Source organism: Phyllobates terribilis, unplaced genomic scaffold, assembly GCF_046119375.1.
Source record: "Phyllobates terribilis strain yellow unplaced genomic scaffold, ASM4611937v1 Scaffold_4__5_contigs__length_816908805, whole genome shotgun sequence".
NCBI lineage: Eukaryota > Metazoa > Chordata > Amphibia > Anura > Dendrobatidae > Phyllobates > Phyllobates terribilis.
Genome location: NW_027362764.1, coordinates 681,872,799 through 681,889,311, shown reverse-complemented (window position 1 = coordinate 681,889,311; position 16,513 = coordinate 681,872,799). Strand labels below are relative to the sequence as shown.

Sequence of the window (16,513 nt, the reverse complement as noted above, 5' to 3'; positions counted from 1 at the left end):
AAGAATAAAAATAAAAATAAGGCCTTTAAATTTTAATGACAAATGCAGAGTAATTATATTCTCCATAAAAAATACCCTTATATCTCCATTATCTGGATGATTTCATATTTGTCATAACCTTGTACCACCAAAAAATATTAAATTATGCAACTTTGCATGTAATACCTTTCTTAATTATACCATAGTACCTTATTATTATTTCTTCTTTATTAAAATGTGTGGAAAATAAGTATTGATCAAAAGTGATTATGTAATCAGGATCAAAAACACATTTTCCCCCTTAATACCAAAAATATTATTTTATAAAATTTATGTATATATCAGAACCAAATTAAAAATAATTCTTCTTCTAGAAATATTGTGCATACATTTCATATCGATGAGTAGCATAGATTTGACTAAAGAGAGGTGTGTACCTATTTAGGTAACCATTAAAAATAATATTATAGTTATTCAAGAATATTATCATGTGGAAAATAATTCTAAATATAAATTTGCTTTGTAAACCATTTTGATGTGTGGTTGCCCTTATCCACTATTAGTTAAATCAAGAAATAATAATTATTAAAGAAATATAGAAATATATATATGTAGATAATACCTAATTATGTATTATAATTTCCTCAGAATTAAATATATATTTGTACCTTCACATAAAGAAACATTTTTTTTTTTCAAACATACAAACATACGAGGCCTCTGTCACATCAATCACACTTAGCAGCTGCTGATTTACTCATCTGTCACCTTCACTCTGACATTCACAGATCTGTTCAACTCAAACATTCCACATATGAAGTTTTATATATATATATATATTTAACCCAAAATTGTTGTATCCCAATTTATTAATGCGCATTGCCATATCAATTGAATATCTTTATATTTCTTTGAATATTCCCCAAGTACATATTATATAATATGAGAGTAAGTCACTGGAATTTCAGACACTTGAAAAAACTCTTGTCTTAGATTCTTTTTTCACTGGCTGCCCGGTCTTAAGTTACATCAGTTGAAAATAGAATGAATGGGATCCTATACTATTAGCTCAAAGTTCAAAGGCCGCAGCTGTCACACGTCATGCTGTAAAGCTACTTTAATTTGCACGAACACTTCATGCACAGAAAATATTAGCAACACAAAAGAATTAATAAGTATTACATATATATTATAGTTCAACTAGATATATTGTTATTATTTTAAAATGTTATACACATAAAATCATGCATTTTTTTCACTTCCTGTGTGAATAAAGAAATAAATCCATTTTAGAGTTCTTTGATCAAATCCTGCTTTGGAATGAAAACTCTAAGGAAATATAAGAAAATAAAATTAAATATCAAATTCATACAGAAACAGAATTATTTAAATATCTTATACATATATTGGTTGGTTCTAATGTAATTCAAAATATTGCTACTTAAATTTATATATATGAAGTTCTAATTTATTAATTAATATATATATATATATTTTATAAACGTATATATAAATACAATTATACGCAATCTCTACTTAGACAAGTGTATATATATATATATATATATATATATGAACTATTAGAAACTATGTAACTACAATTTTACTGTATAAGATTATAAATAAATATTGAGACATTGTATTACATTTTGATACAACATTATAATTACAGTTTTTCCTTAGGCACCCCCTAAACCAAATCTTCTGTCTCTCTCAAATATCTCCAGGAACGCCCTATTTAGGAAAGACATTTTTCTATCCTTCAAAACCTCAGAGAACTGCCTGTTCTTCTGTCCACATTCCATGACGTCACTGTGAGTTGGTCGTCTCACCTGTCTCTGTCCATCAGTTTCAGCCATTTTCCTTTTTAGAGAATCACAGTTCTGACTGAGAATTAACTCATTCTGTGGAGAGATGGATCTTTGCACTGGCTGATATGGCTTATAACATATATGAAATCTTCTGTGTATTTGATAGAGTTCACTATGGGGATGACTCAGTCTAGGAGAGTTTGATATTGGCTTTTGGTAAGATTTTACCTTTCCTGGTTTTATAAATTTAGCTTGATTTATTTTCTTTTCACGATTCTCATGTTTTCTAACAAAATCCAGCATCTGCGCACATTCAAATAATGAATTTTTTTGTGATGCCATAACTTGGGAAACTGAATTTAGGAATTTGAATTTTTGTACAAAAGTTGTTACCATATGTTGTACTTTTCCATTTTTGATGAGAGCTTTGTACAACCGTTCAAATATGGACATGAATGTATATGTACATTCCTTCCTACCAATCCTTAGTTTCTGCAGATCTTCTATGTTGGGAAAATCCTTTGTGACACAATAAATCAAATATCTTAATCTGTCCGAATCATTTTCCCATCCATTAGGATAGTCATTTTCACAGGGCATTAAATGTAAACGTCTGGACAAGGTCACAGGAATCCATATTTTAAATAATTGATTCCTCTCCTCATTGGATAAATCAAACTTATCAGAGAAGCTCTCACATGTCTCTGAATTTCTACAGGCATGGATTTTGACATCATATTTTGGCATGATTTTGTATAATTTCAGCAAATTTTTCCTTATTTTAATTTGGAGTTGAGCCTGGGTAATTCCAGAATTCTCTGATATTTTTAGTGGCTCTTGTACGTCCATTCCTCCTACGTCACTCACGTCTCCTCCCACATCACCTAGTATATCGGTTTCTCGTTTGTCAGTCATGTCTCCTCCCATGTCAGGTTTCTGTATGTCCGTCTCTTGGTCAGACCCAAGGTCACCTTCAGTTACAGACACATGTCTTACTTCTTGTTCATTTTCCACATTACAGTCAGAATCAGTATCACCGTCTGACACTTCTACACTATTTTCCCGCTTAGAAATCTCTAACACAAGACTATGAAAAAAATCTACCAAATGTAGAATATTTCTCAATTTCTGTTTGTCTCTATTTACCAATTTAGAAGTTAACTGTAAATTCTGCAATTCACATTCTTTGTATAAACTGAGCCACAAAACTTCTATGTCATCTCCTACATTAACTTTGAAATTAATATTACTTTGTTTAGCAAAAGAAGAAATTATATCCATATTTTGCTTACCTTAAGATTCCTTGGCTTCTCTTTATCAGCACGTCCTGTCTTCAGTTCGTCTGATTCTTTTCCTGTGTGATTCTGTTCCTTGTTAGTACCTCTGCTTCCTGTCTTTCCTCAGTCTGTAGGTCCTTTCTGCTTCTCGTGACAAACTAGTAAATTTACTGACACGTGAACAACAGCTGTTCAGCTCGTCAGGACTCCCCCCTTGTTCACGGAAGAAATTCACTTACTTAATTTAAAAAACAAAAAAACAGGACTGGCTGGCTCACCATTGTAAAATAATACTCTTCCTGTATTATTTTTTTCTACTGAGGACTTCTCAAAGTATCAATATCACGATATTCTTATAAAAAAATGTATCTATTTATTCTTGGATTGTCCATTAAAAAGAATCAGATTGCAGCAGGTACATACAATAATTAGTTATAAAGTAATTGTCCATTTGTCCATAATTAGCTTAATTGTTGAGATTCACCCATCTTTCCTTGGATCCTGGCTGGTAAATCATGTCTTTGTCCAGCATGTGTCCAGGCCTACATGTCATCTGCTTCTCAGCATGAAGATTCTGTGTCTTGTGGGGTGGGCAGAGCAAGAGAGCCCCCCCTTTCTGTACCATGGGCTTTTATAGCCAGTCGTATGGACACCTGTTCTACATATGGTAGTGAACCAAAAATACACACACAAATAGCGCATGTCAACTAGACACGATGGCTGAGGCATAGAACTCAGAAAAATGATTATCGATTAACATTCCAAATGAATTTCCATAATTAATCATTTAACATTTCCCCCTTTTTGAGCATAAAAGGACTTTAACTGAAATTTCTCAAAAGAAGATACATTTATCAATCATTTTTTCTTTCCTTCTTCCTTGGCAATATCATTAAATTTCCATAATAATAATAATAGTAATAATAGTATCAATATCGGATTATTGTTATATAATGATGTGAATTCATGTTATGGTAAGCCGTGACTAATATTCATTTAATATGTATAATTATACTTCCCTATATCTAAATTGAAGCAATCGCGGGTTCAATCGTCATCATCTGATGTCATCGGGTCGTTGTCTCGTCTTCTTCTTGGTTCTTTTATAACACAGTCTTTAGATGAAAACTCCTTTGAAATAAATTACAGCATGTAGATATTGTACAGTCCATAATTGTGTTCATTATTGTTCTGTCCAAAACTGTACTCTTTATTAGAAAGATCATGTGTGTCAGTTGATAAGAAAACAAAGTCCATGGATGAAATGTAGCTTTAATATCTGTGCAGTGTCACCTGGACTTACGTTGGATCGTCTTTGGAATCTTCCGTGTGTCCGCACTGGTCTCGTGTCACTTTTGGAACAGATGTGACGTCTTTGGTCAGTAAAGCAAGGGTTAACTTGACACTTCCCTGCTTTATATAGCACCATAACCAGTACTCAGTCCTTTATATACAGGACACATATGCCAGGTATTACCTGTTCACCAGCTTTCATTGAAGCGTTGCAGGTGATAAGAAACCACTGGAACGTGATGAAACTTGAACACAACACAGTACATATAGGATCATCGTCCTCTGCCGTCCTGGTGATCAGTGGTGTGAATTGTATTGTATGTAATGGACACAGTCTATTATAACACTCAGCATTCACACCTGTTACCTTCTGAGACGTCCGGATATCAGTTGCTTCTTCTTGTAACTTTTGAGAATCTCCTTGATTTATAAAAATTAAAAGTCTTTATTAAGATAGAATTCATAATTGCGATGTCTTGATTGAAGTCTTCATTCCCTAATCTGATACCAAATCTGGCAGCTTTTCCTAACCTATAATATCACAGCGTACCATAGCAATCAGTAATATCCATCTAATTATTATCAAAATATTAAAATAAATTATGTTTGGAATAATAAACAATAATAGATAATAATTCATTATCAATCAAGTTCTCCATATGATAGAACATTTTTATGTCATAGGTGTAATTACCTTTTCCAACCCATAGGTGTCAGTGTATTTTGAAAAAACAAGTTTTTATATCTTTATTAAACCAATAATATCAAAGAATGTATACTCCTGAACCAAAATGAATAAATATATGAATGTATGAATGAATGAATGAATAAATGAATGAATGAATTGTTGTGTTTACTCAGAAAATGTATACATTTTTTTCCTTAGCAATATATATTTAATGAAGCAATACTCTTGTATTAGACATTACTTTATTAAATATTAATGTGTTTTCTCAATTGAGATATTGAACTGAAATAAAATCAAATGAGAATTAAAATATGAAAAAATAGAAAAATAAGAAGTATAAAGTAAGAATAAAATTTTAAAAATGAAAAATAAAATTAAGAGTAAAAATAAGAATAAAAATAAAAATAAGGCCTTTAAATTTTAATGACAAATGCAGAGTAATTATATTCTCCATAAAAAATACCCTTATAGCTCCATTATCTGGATGATTTCATATTTGTCATAACCTTGTACCACCAAAAAATATTAAATTATGCAACTTTGCATGTAATACCCTTCTTAATTATACCATAGTACCTTATTATTATTTCTTCTTTATTAAAATGTGTGGAAAATAAGTATTGATCAAAAGTGATTATGTAATCAGGATCAAAAACACATTTTCCCCCTTAATACCAAAAATATTATTTATAAAATGTATGTATATATCAGAACCAAATTAAAAATAATTATTCTTCTAGAAATATTGTGCATAAATTTCATATCGATGAGTAGCATAGATTTGACTAAAGAGAGGTGTGTACCTATTTAGGTAACCATTAAAAATAATATTATAGTTATTCAAGAATATTATCATGTGGAAAATTATTCTAAATAAAAATTTGCTTTGTAAACCATTTTGATGTGTGGTTGCCCTTATCCACTATTAGTTAAATCAAGAAATAATAATTATTAAAGAAATATAGAAATATATATATGTAGATAATACCTAATTATGTATTATAATTTCCTCAGAATTAAATATATTTTTGTACCTTCACATAAAGAAAAATTTTTTTTTTTCAAACATACAAACATACGAGGCCTCTGTCACATCAATCACACTTAGCAGCTCCTGATTTACTCATCTGTCACCTTCACTCTGACATTCACAGATCTGTTCAACTCAAACATTCCACATATGAAGTTTTAGATATATATATATATATTTAACCCAAAATTGTTGTATCCCAATTTATTAATGCGCATTGCCATATCAATTGAATATCTTTATATTTCTTTGAATATTCCCCAAGTACATATTATATAATATGAGAGTAAGTCACTGAAATTTCAGACACTTGAAAAAACTCTTGCCTTAGATTCTTTTTTCACTGGCTGCCCGGTCTTAAGTTACATCAGTTGAAAATAGAATGAATGGGATCCTATACTATTAGCTCAAAGTTCAAAGGCCGCAGCTGTCACACGTCATGCTGTAAAGCTACTTTAATTTGCACGAACACTTCATGCACAGAAAATATTAGCAACACAAGAGAATTAATAAGTATTACATATATATTATAGTTCAACTAGATATATTGTTATTATTTTAAAATGTTATACACATAAAATCATGCAATTTTTTCACTTCCTGTGTGAATAAAGAAATAAATCCATTTTAGATTTCTTTGATCAAATCCTGCTTTGGAATGAAAACTCTAAGGAAATATAAGAAAATAAAATTAAATATCAAATTCATACAGAAACAGATTAATTAAATATCTTATACATATATTGGATGGTACTAATGTAATTCAAAATATTGTTACTTAAATTTATATATATGAAGTTCTAATTTATTAATTAATATATATATATATTTTATAAACATATATATAAATACAATTATACGCAATCTCTACTTACACAAGTGTGTATATATATATATATATATATATATATATATGAACTATTATAACCAAGTAACTACAATTTTACTGTATAAGATCATAAATAAATATTGAGACATTGTATTACATTTTGATACAACATTATAATTACAGTTTTTCCTTAGCCACTCCCTAAACCAAATCTTCTGTCTCTCTCAAATATCTCCAGGAACGCCCTATTTAGGAAAGACAGTTTTCTATCCTTCAAAACCTCAGAGAACTGCCTGTTCTTCTGTCCACATTCCATGACGTCACTGTGAGTTGGTCGTCTCACCTGCCTCTGTCCATCAGTTTCAGCCATTTTCCTTTTTAGAGAATCACAGTTCTGACTGAGAATTAACTCATTCTGTGGAGAGATGGATCTTTGCACTGGCTGATATGGCTTATAACATATATGAAATCTTCTGCGTATTTGATAGAGTTCACTATGGGGATGACTCAGTCTAGGAGAGTTTGATATTGGCTTTTGGTAAGATTTTACCTTTCCTGGTTTTATAAATTTAGCTTGATTTATTTTCTTTTCACGATTCTCATGTTTTCTAACAAAATCCAGCATCTGCGCACATTCAAATAATGAATTTTTTTGTGATGCCATAACTTGGAAAACTGAATTTAGGAATTTGAATTTTTGTACAAAAGTTGTTATCATATGTTATACTTTTCCATTTTTGATGAGAGCTTTGTACAACCGTTCAAATATGGACATGAATGTATATGTACATTCCTTCCTACCAATCCTTAGTTTCTGCAGATCTTCTATGTTGGGAAAATCCTTTATGACACAATAAATCAAATATCTTAATCTATCCGAATCATTTTCCCATCCATTAGGAGAGTCATTTTCACAGGGCATTAAATGTAAACGTCTGGACAATGTCACAGGAATCCATATTTTAAATAATTGATTCCTCTCCTCATTGGATAAATCAAACTTATCAGAGAAGCTCTCAAATGTCTCTGAATTTCTACAATCATGGATTTTGACATCATATTTTGGCATGATTTTGTATAATTTCAGCAAATTTTTCCTCATTTTAATTTGGAGTTGAGCCTGGGTAATTCCAGAATTCTCTGATATTTTTAGTGGCTCTTGTACGTCCATTCCTCCTACGTCACTCACGTCTCCTCCCACATCACCTAGTATATCGGTTTCTCGTATGTCAGTCATGTCTCCTCCCATGTCAGGTTTTTGTATGTCCGTCTCTTGGTCAGACCCAAGGTCACCTTCAGTTACAGACACGTGTCTTACTTCTTGTTCATTTTCCACATTACAGTCAGAATCAGTATCACCGTCTGACACTTCTACACTATTTTCCTGCTTAGAAATCTCTAACACAAGACTATGAAAAAAATCTACCAAATGTAGAATATTTCTCAAGTTCTGTTTGTCTCTATTTACCAATTTAGAAGTTAACTGTAAATTTTGCAATTCACATTCTTTGTACAAACTGAGCCACAAAACTTCTATGTCATCTCCTACATTAACTTTGAAATTAATATTACTTTGTTTAGCAAAACAAGAAATTATATCCATATTTTGCTTACCTTAAGATTCCTTGGCTTCTCTTTATCAGCACGTCCTGTCTTCAGTTCGTCTGATTCTTTTCCTGTGTGATTCTGTTCCTTGTTAGTACCTCTGCTTCCTGTCTTTCCTCAGTCTGTAGGTCCTTTCTGCTTCTCGTGACAAACTAGTGAATTTACTGACACGTGAACAACAGCTGTTCAGCTCGTCAGGACTCCCCCCTTGTTCACGGAAGAAATTCACTTACTTAATTTAAAAAACAAAAAAACAGGACTGGCTGGCTCACCATTGTAAAATAATACTCTTCCTGTATTATTTTTTTCTACTGAGGACTTCTCACAGTATCAATATCACGATATTCTTATAAAAAAATGTATCTATTTATTCTTGGATTGTCCATTAAAAAGAATCAGATTGCAGCAGGTACATACAATAATTAGTTATAAAGTAATTGTCCATTTGTCCATAATTAGCTTAATTGTTGAGATTCACCCATCTTTCCTTGGATCCTGGCTGGTAAATCATGTCTTTGTCCAGCATGTGTCCAGGCCTACATGTCATCTGCTTCTCAGCATGAAGATACTGTGTCTTGTGGGGTGGGCAGAGCAAGAGAGCCCCCCCTTTCTGTGCCATGGGCTTTTATAGCCAGTCGTATGGACACCTGTTCTACATATGGTAGTGAACCAAAAATACACACACAAATAGCGCATGTCAACTAGACACGATGGCTGAGGCATAGAACTCAGAAAAATGATTATCGATTAACATTCCAAATGAATTTCCACAATTAACCATTTAACAGAGACCGCCTGGGAATGCCAGGTGCTGTAGGCTTTTGCTTTTTCCTTCCTTCCACCAGCAGGGGGCACTCTCTTCTATGCCTTTTTTCCATTCCCTTTCACAAGTGCACACATTCATTCTCTTTTCTTTTCTTCATTTGCTTTCTCTCTTGCGCTATTTCATCTCTGCAAAATACCAGCATCCTTCTGATCACCGTGGGCCTCCAGCATTGTTGCTTATTTACTTTTAATACTAGGCTCCTTTTCACCAGGAAAAGCGTCTCCCGGGTGGCTGGAGGCAACCACCGGTAACCCCAAGCAGAAGACCTTTGCAGGCAACACGACCCTCCCCCCTGAAGAGCAGCTCAAAGTCAGTGGCAACCATCTCACCCTCTTCCTTCATTCACCCCTGGACGTCTCGCTTCGCCCCCAAGTTACGGGTCCAGCTTGCTCTTTCTGTCACATTACCGCGATGAAGGGTTTAGCCTGCAGGAGACCCTGCGCCGAGTCATTTTTGAAGACACCTGATGCGGCGGGTGAATCACTGCTAAACAAACCACACCTGTAGGGATGGCACAGCTTTTGCATGGACCCTTCGGAGCCCGCCCCGTCACGGCCAGATTGCTCGCCATCAACCGATCCTGAGAAAGGCTGGCCGGGCGATGGATCGAGCAGCGTCTATTGGCCATACCACCTTGGATACGCCCGAACTCGTCTGATCTCGGAAGCAAAGCAGGGCTGGGCTTGGACAGTACTTGAATGGGAAACCTCCTGGGAACACCGGGTGCTGTAGACTATTTTGATGACGTTTTGCCCTACTGCCCAGCTCGGCTAGCATGGAACGGCGCCTTGCCGGACACCGACCTTAAGTAACTTAGATGATGGAAGCCCCAAGGCCTCTGAGCCAGTTGGCAGCTAAGTACGCTATCCCGCCGCCTTCACGCAGGCCTGACACCGAGCTCCTTACCACGGCTAGGAGTGCTTATTGACTCCGCAGCTCGCCGTGTGGAAATGATGGCGTTAAAAGCACCCGGGGCCGTGAAGGGGCCAGGCTTTCAGCAGGTGCCCAGGGAAGGTTTTGGATGCCAGCTGCCTAGCGAGGGCCAGCAGAAGTAACATGTTTCTCTGCAAAGAAGCTTGTGTAACCAAGCCAGACAGCTGCCAAAGAGCTAACCTCAGTGCAAGGAAGGCAAGGAAGGTGCGGAAGGAATTGGGGAGGGGGGGGTGATTCCTGCTAGGGCCCTGAAATCATAAAACAGGCAGGAGAGTCTGACGCATGGTGACGTAGAGGTTGTAGGGGCAGATAGGGGGTGTTGTCACGTGCGAGCACGTGTGCATGCTGGCTTGGAGGTGAGAGTGCGCTTCCTAGTTGTGGCGCGCTGCAGACAGTCAAAGGGATTGTTCCCTTTCATTAAAAGTTAATCCCCGGCTGCAGGCTATTAGAAAGCAACTAACCGCGCTCTACTCACCCTACCCGGGTCTACCGGTGAGTCTCGCCTCTGCTCCCAGCCTGTGGCATTGGCCGTGAAGCTGACGTTCCGTCGACAGCGCTGCAGCCGATCAGTGAGCTCAGCGGCTCTGAGTGGGGCCTTCTGTCTACAAGACCTTTTAAGGAAGCCAGCAAAAAAATTGAAGAGAAGGGAAAGCACAAAAAGACCTGGTCTTGCTGAGCACTGGAAAGGGCAGCCGGCAGCCAGACTTCAAAGTGGAAAAGCAGCAAGTGAGAGGCTTTTTTCTGCCTACGGCCACACCACCCTGAACACGCTCAATCTCGTCTGATCTTGGAAACTAAGCAGGGTTGGGCCTGGTTAGTACTTGGATGGTAGACCGCCTGGGAATGCCAGGTGCTGTAGGCTTCTGCTTTTTCTTTCCTTACACCAGCAGGGGGTATTCTCTTCTATGCCTTTTTTCCATTCCCTTTCGCAAGTGCACACATTCATTCTCTTTTCTTTTTTTCATTTGCTTTCTCTCCTGCGCTATTTCATCTCTGCAAAATACCAGCATCCTTCTGATCACCGTGGGCCTCCAGCATTGTTGCTTCTTTACTTTTAATACTAGGACCAGGGATCCCGCGTGGCTGGAGGCAACCACCGGTAACCCCAAGCTGAAGACCTTTGCAGACAACACGACCCTCCTCCCTGAAGAGCAGCTCAAAGTCACTAGCAACCATCTCACCCTCTTCCTTCATTCACCCCTGGACGTCTCGCTCCGCCCCCAAGTTACGGGTCCAGCTTGCTCTTTCTGTCACATTACCGCGATGAAGGGTTTAGCCTGCAGGAGACCCTGCGCCGAGACATTTTTGAAGACACCTGATGCGGCGGGTGAATCACTGCTAAACAAACCACACCTGTAGGGATGGCACAGCCTTTGCATGGACCCTTCGGAGCCCGCCCCGTCACAGCCAGATTGCTCGCCACCAAGCGATCCTGAGAAAGGCTGGCCGGGTGATGGATCGAGCAGCGTCTACTGGCCATACCACCTTGGATACGCCCGATCTAATCTGATCTCGGAAGCTAAGCGGCGTTGGGCCTGGTTAGTAGTTGGATGGGAGACTAGTGTTGAGCCACCCCCGTAGTGTTCGTGTTCGGTTCGGTTCGTCGAACACCTTCGAACACCGTTAAAAACAATGGCAGGCAAACAAAAACACATAGAAACACATAGAAAACACCTTCAAAGGTGTCCAAAAGCTGACAAACTGCTCAGAAGACATAACTAACACATGGAAAAGTGACAAGTACATATAGTCATGCGAAAATAAAAGAGGTGGAGGAATAAAAGGAGGGGGAGACACAGATATAGGCATGTCATGCCCTTCTAAAATCCAAAAAGTGAGAAGCCGACACGGCCAGTCCGCTCCTGCCCGTGCCACCTCCGTGTCGCCGGGTTTGTGCCAGAGCCGCGGTGAACCCTGACGGCCAGCCCCCCTCCCCCAATACTGGTGCCTGTCCGCTGGTGGGTCGAGCGAGCCCCCCTGTGGTGGAGGCAGCTCTAAGCTTTTTAATTTAAATTGTCTCTCTAATTTGAATGAATACACTTTAAATCCATTTACAAGGATCTATTGGAGGGCAAGTCTCATGCCAGCAGCCGCGTAATTCCAGCTCCAGTAGCGTCCACTAAAGCTGCTGCAGTTAAAAAGCTTTTATAAGGATCGAGCTCGGCTGTCCACCGCAAGGCATCCTAATGCCAGTCCCAGCCCCTATGCCTTGGGGTGCCTGCTGATGCTCTTCACTAAGTATCCCATGGTCCCGAATCATTTCCTTTGAAAAAATTAAGTGTCTAAACTACAGGTGGTGTAGCTTGCTTAACAGCCGGGATAATCCGCTGACTAGCAGACACTGCTACTAGGCACAAAGTATTTGATGGGCTAGATGCAGTTAAAAATTTGTAATTAGATACTCTCGTTGGATGCTGAGAAAGCATTCCATAGAGTCTCCTGGCACGCCATATATGATTCTCTTAAAAAGCTTGGGGTAGGGGTCTAGGGGACCCTTTTATAGCCAAAATCACGGTTCTGTATCGCAATACGTCACCTAGGCTGAAGATAAATGGAACTGTAGCACCCTGAGGGCTCGGTTGCTACAGACGTATTGCACCTCACCCAGAGGTGTGATATCTCACTCTCAGGTAAGGATGGAGTGTGGATCAGGACCCGACACCTGCATGCATTACACCACATTGCCGTGGGGCAGGGCGACCAATATGCCCCTGAGATGGGCACGACAGTCCCTGTCCCTGGCTGGAGTGGGGGGAGGGAACACTGAGGAAGGGGAACCCTGTAGTGCAGGAGCAGGGAGGAAGCAGTTCCTGGGTGCATTGAGAAGGGAGTATAAAAGGTGGGCACCATCTTAGTTCAGTGCAGAGAAGTCTGAGCAGAAGTGGCAGGGAGCAGGGGCTCTGCATGAGCTCTGCTCCGGAGGCGGGCCTAGTAACAGAGGCCCAGGCTTGGAAGAGGGAGAAGGAAGGAAGAGGAGCGGAGAAGGCTCCAGGAACGAGGAATGAAGGGATCCCAGGGGTGTGGACGGGCGAGTCGCCACCGCACGCCCGAATCCACCTGCGTGGAGGGGTCAGGCCAAAGGGGGAGACCGGTCCCCGACCTAGTGGAGGCAGGAAACGACCCTCAGCTAGAAACCGGAGGCTCTGACATTTTATGTGGCGCAGCCCCTCGCTACACCCGCTAGGAAGGCACCACATAGGGTCAGGGAAACTGGCGCCAAGTTTACCAAGAGGAGGCCCGAGGCAGCCGGACAGAAGTGTTGGTAAGAAAGGCCAGACAAAGGACACACAAAGGGGGTCCTGTGAAGTGCTCCAAAGTTATCTGGGAGTTGTCTGAGCCCCTCACCTGGTGAGCACAGTACGACGTGGGCAGCCGTTACCTGCAGACGTGGTCTGGATAATAAGAACTGTGAGTAAAGGCCCTGGACTGCATCACTGACTCCGTGTCGTTACTGCTGCTGCCCTGCACCATCACCCCCATCCTCCGCATACACTGCCCTGAGGCTATACTCCTCCCGTGGGGAGTTATGCTACGCTCTGCTGCACCCACAACACCAGCCTCAGCGGTCTGCCCTGTAGCAGCGGTTCACTCTGACCGCAATCCACGGGTGGCGTAGTCGGACATTTAAACATCAAAACCATATAAATAGTTCCGCCACTGGTTTGACCGCCCTGAGCCACGGAACCGGGTCGCCGCCACGAAGACTACAACCACCAGCATCCACCAAAAAGGGTCCGGCTCCGGGTGTCCCAAGGCCCAGGGGGTGCGTCAGAACATTTTCATCACCTTTCACAATCACCAATGGGACAAGGCAGGGATGTCCTCTGTCCCCTCTCTTATACATCCTAGTGACGGAGCACCTGCTCTCATCAATTCGCCATAACCCCAATATTAGGTGGATTGAGGTGGGAGGCACCGAGTACAAGTGCTCTCTATTTGCTGATGATGTCCTAGTATATATCACTCAATCACATATATCCATCCCTGCTGTTATGGCTGAAATAGATCACTTTGTTACATGGTCAAATTTTAAAATCAATGCAGCGAAGTCTGAGGCCCTCGATGTCTCCCTCCCCAAATCCATATAGGATTCCATCCAGTCCAACTTTCCCTTTGCCTGTCCCTCACAGGGTATCAAATACTTAGGAATTCCTATTCATAGAGACCTCTCCCATCTATGTTATCTTAATTTTGGGCCCTTTATTGAACAACTCCATACAGACCACGGTTGGCAAGTTAGAACTGTAAGATTCACTACGTGAACCGCTGGTGTTTTGTGGAAAAGCACATGTACACTGCGTTCCAAATTATTATGCAAAAAGTGTTTAGGAGTGATAAGGGAAGAATTTGTTTGTCAGTTAAACTCATTGATGGTGATGTGTGTCAGGGCTCTTTATATCACTGTAAGCAATTGCAGACACCTGTGCTAATTAGTTTGGCAGGTGTGTCCAATGAAAGGCAAGACTACTTAAGAAGGCTCTCTCACATTATTAAGCAGCCTACATTTTCTGCCAAAATGGGAAAGAAAAAGGATGTGTCGGCTGCTGAGAAGCAACAAATTGTGGAGTGTTTAGGTCAAGGCATGACTACAATCAACATTGTGCGATGATCAGGATGAAGTGTCTTGGCAATCAAGAAGTATGTAGCTGATTCACAGTACACACGTGTGCGTGCTGATAAGGGCAAATTGAGGACTTTTTCCTACAGGCAATTACGTCAGGTTGAAAGAGCAGCGGCCAAAAAGCCTTGTCATAGCAGCAGACAAGTTTTTGAAGCTGCTTGTGCCTCCAACGTCCCCCGAACAACAAGATGCAGGGTCCTTCAGAGGTTTGCAGCTGTGCATACGCCATCCTGTTGACCTCCTCTATCCACTTCACACAAGCAGAAACGGCTCCAGTGGGCCAAACATTACATGAAGACTGATTTCAAAACAGTTTTGTTCACGGATGAGTGCCGTGCAGCGCTCGATGGTCCAGATGGATGGAGTAGAGGATGGCTGGTTGATGGACACCCCACGCAAACACGGCTACAGCGCCAACAAGGAGGAGGTGGAGTAATGTTTTGGGCTGGAATCATGGGGAGAGAGATTGTCGGCCCCTTTAGGATCCCTGAAGGCGCTAAAGATGAACTCCATAATGTATGTGGATTTTCTCAAACAGCACTTCCTGCCATGGTTCAAGAAGAAGAACCGTGTATTTCACAGCAAGATCATTTTTCTGCATGATAATGCACCATCTCATGCTGCACATAAAACATCTGCATCTCTGGCTGATATGGGCATAAAAGGGGACAAACTTATGGTGTGACCCCCATGCTCCCCTGACCTCTACCCCATTCAGAACCTTTGGAGCATCATTAAAAGGAGTGTCTATGATGGCGGGAGGCAGTTCACATCTAAGCAACAGCTCTGGGAGGGTATTCTGTCCTTATGCAAAACAATTGAAGCAGAAACCATCCAAAACCTGACAAATTCAATGGGCGAGAGAGTTCAGAAGCTCCTTTCGAACAAGGGGTCCTATGTGAAAATGTAACATCACCTAGAATAAAGTTTTGAGTTGAAAACTGTTTGATTTCAGTTTCTAACAACCTGCTAATGCTTATAATTTCAAAAATGACCATTTTTTTGGTCTTTATTAAAATGAAAAGGTTGATCGAAAAGTTTGGGGGATCTAAGAGTGTGGCAACCCAGTAGTCATGATTACTTCGAATTCTGACAATATGAGGGTCATGCTGCAGGTAGTGCAGCAAGAAGGCACTTATGTGTCTTGCGCATCTCGGAGCCCCAAAATTATTTTCCGGGCTAGATGCAGCTAAAAATTATTTTTAATTTTAAATCTGGTGAAGCTTTAGTATAGATGGCCTAATAGGATCAGTGCTGCACACTGCTACAAAGCCCAAATTATTTTCCAGTCAAGATACAGATAAACATGATTAGTAATTTGAAAGCTTAAAATGGTTGGTAGGGTGAATTTAACCAATCATCAAGCTTTTACTCTCCCCAGAATGACACAGGGGTAGAAAAGTCGTTTCGGATCCATGATTTGTTCATCTTTATGAACGTGAGTCTGTCTACATTATCAGTGGAGAGCCGCGTGCGCTTATCTGTCAGCACACCACCAGCAGCGCTGAACACACGTTAAGACAGAACGCTGGCTGCGGGGCATGACAAGATCTCCAAGGCGTAAGTGGCTAGCTCCGGCCATTTATCCAGATTGGAAGCCCAAAAAGAGCAAGGGTCCAGT

General features: G+C 39.8%; 1 non-coding gene and 1 pseudogene across 1 annotated transcript; both read left to right on the top strand.

Annotated features, from left to right (window-relative positions):
* The first annotated feature begins 9,953 nt into the window (after positions 1-9,953).
* On the top strand, positions 9,954-10,073 carry LOC141267976 (5S ribosomal RNA; annotated as a pseudogene).
* Positions 10,074-11,014: 941 nt separating this feature from the next.
* On the top strand, positions 11,015-11,133 carry LOC141266733 (5S ribosomal RNA). The gene has a single exon (XR_012320760.1). It is a non-coding gene; the product is annotated as a 5S ribosomal RNA (ribosomal RNA).
* Positions 11,134-16,513: the final 5,380 nt, after the last annotated feature.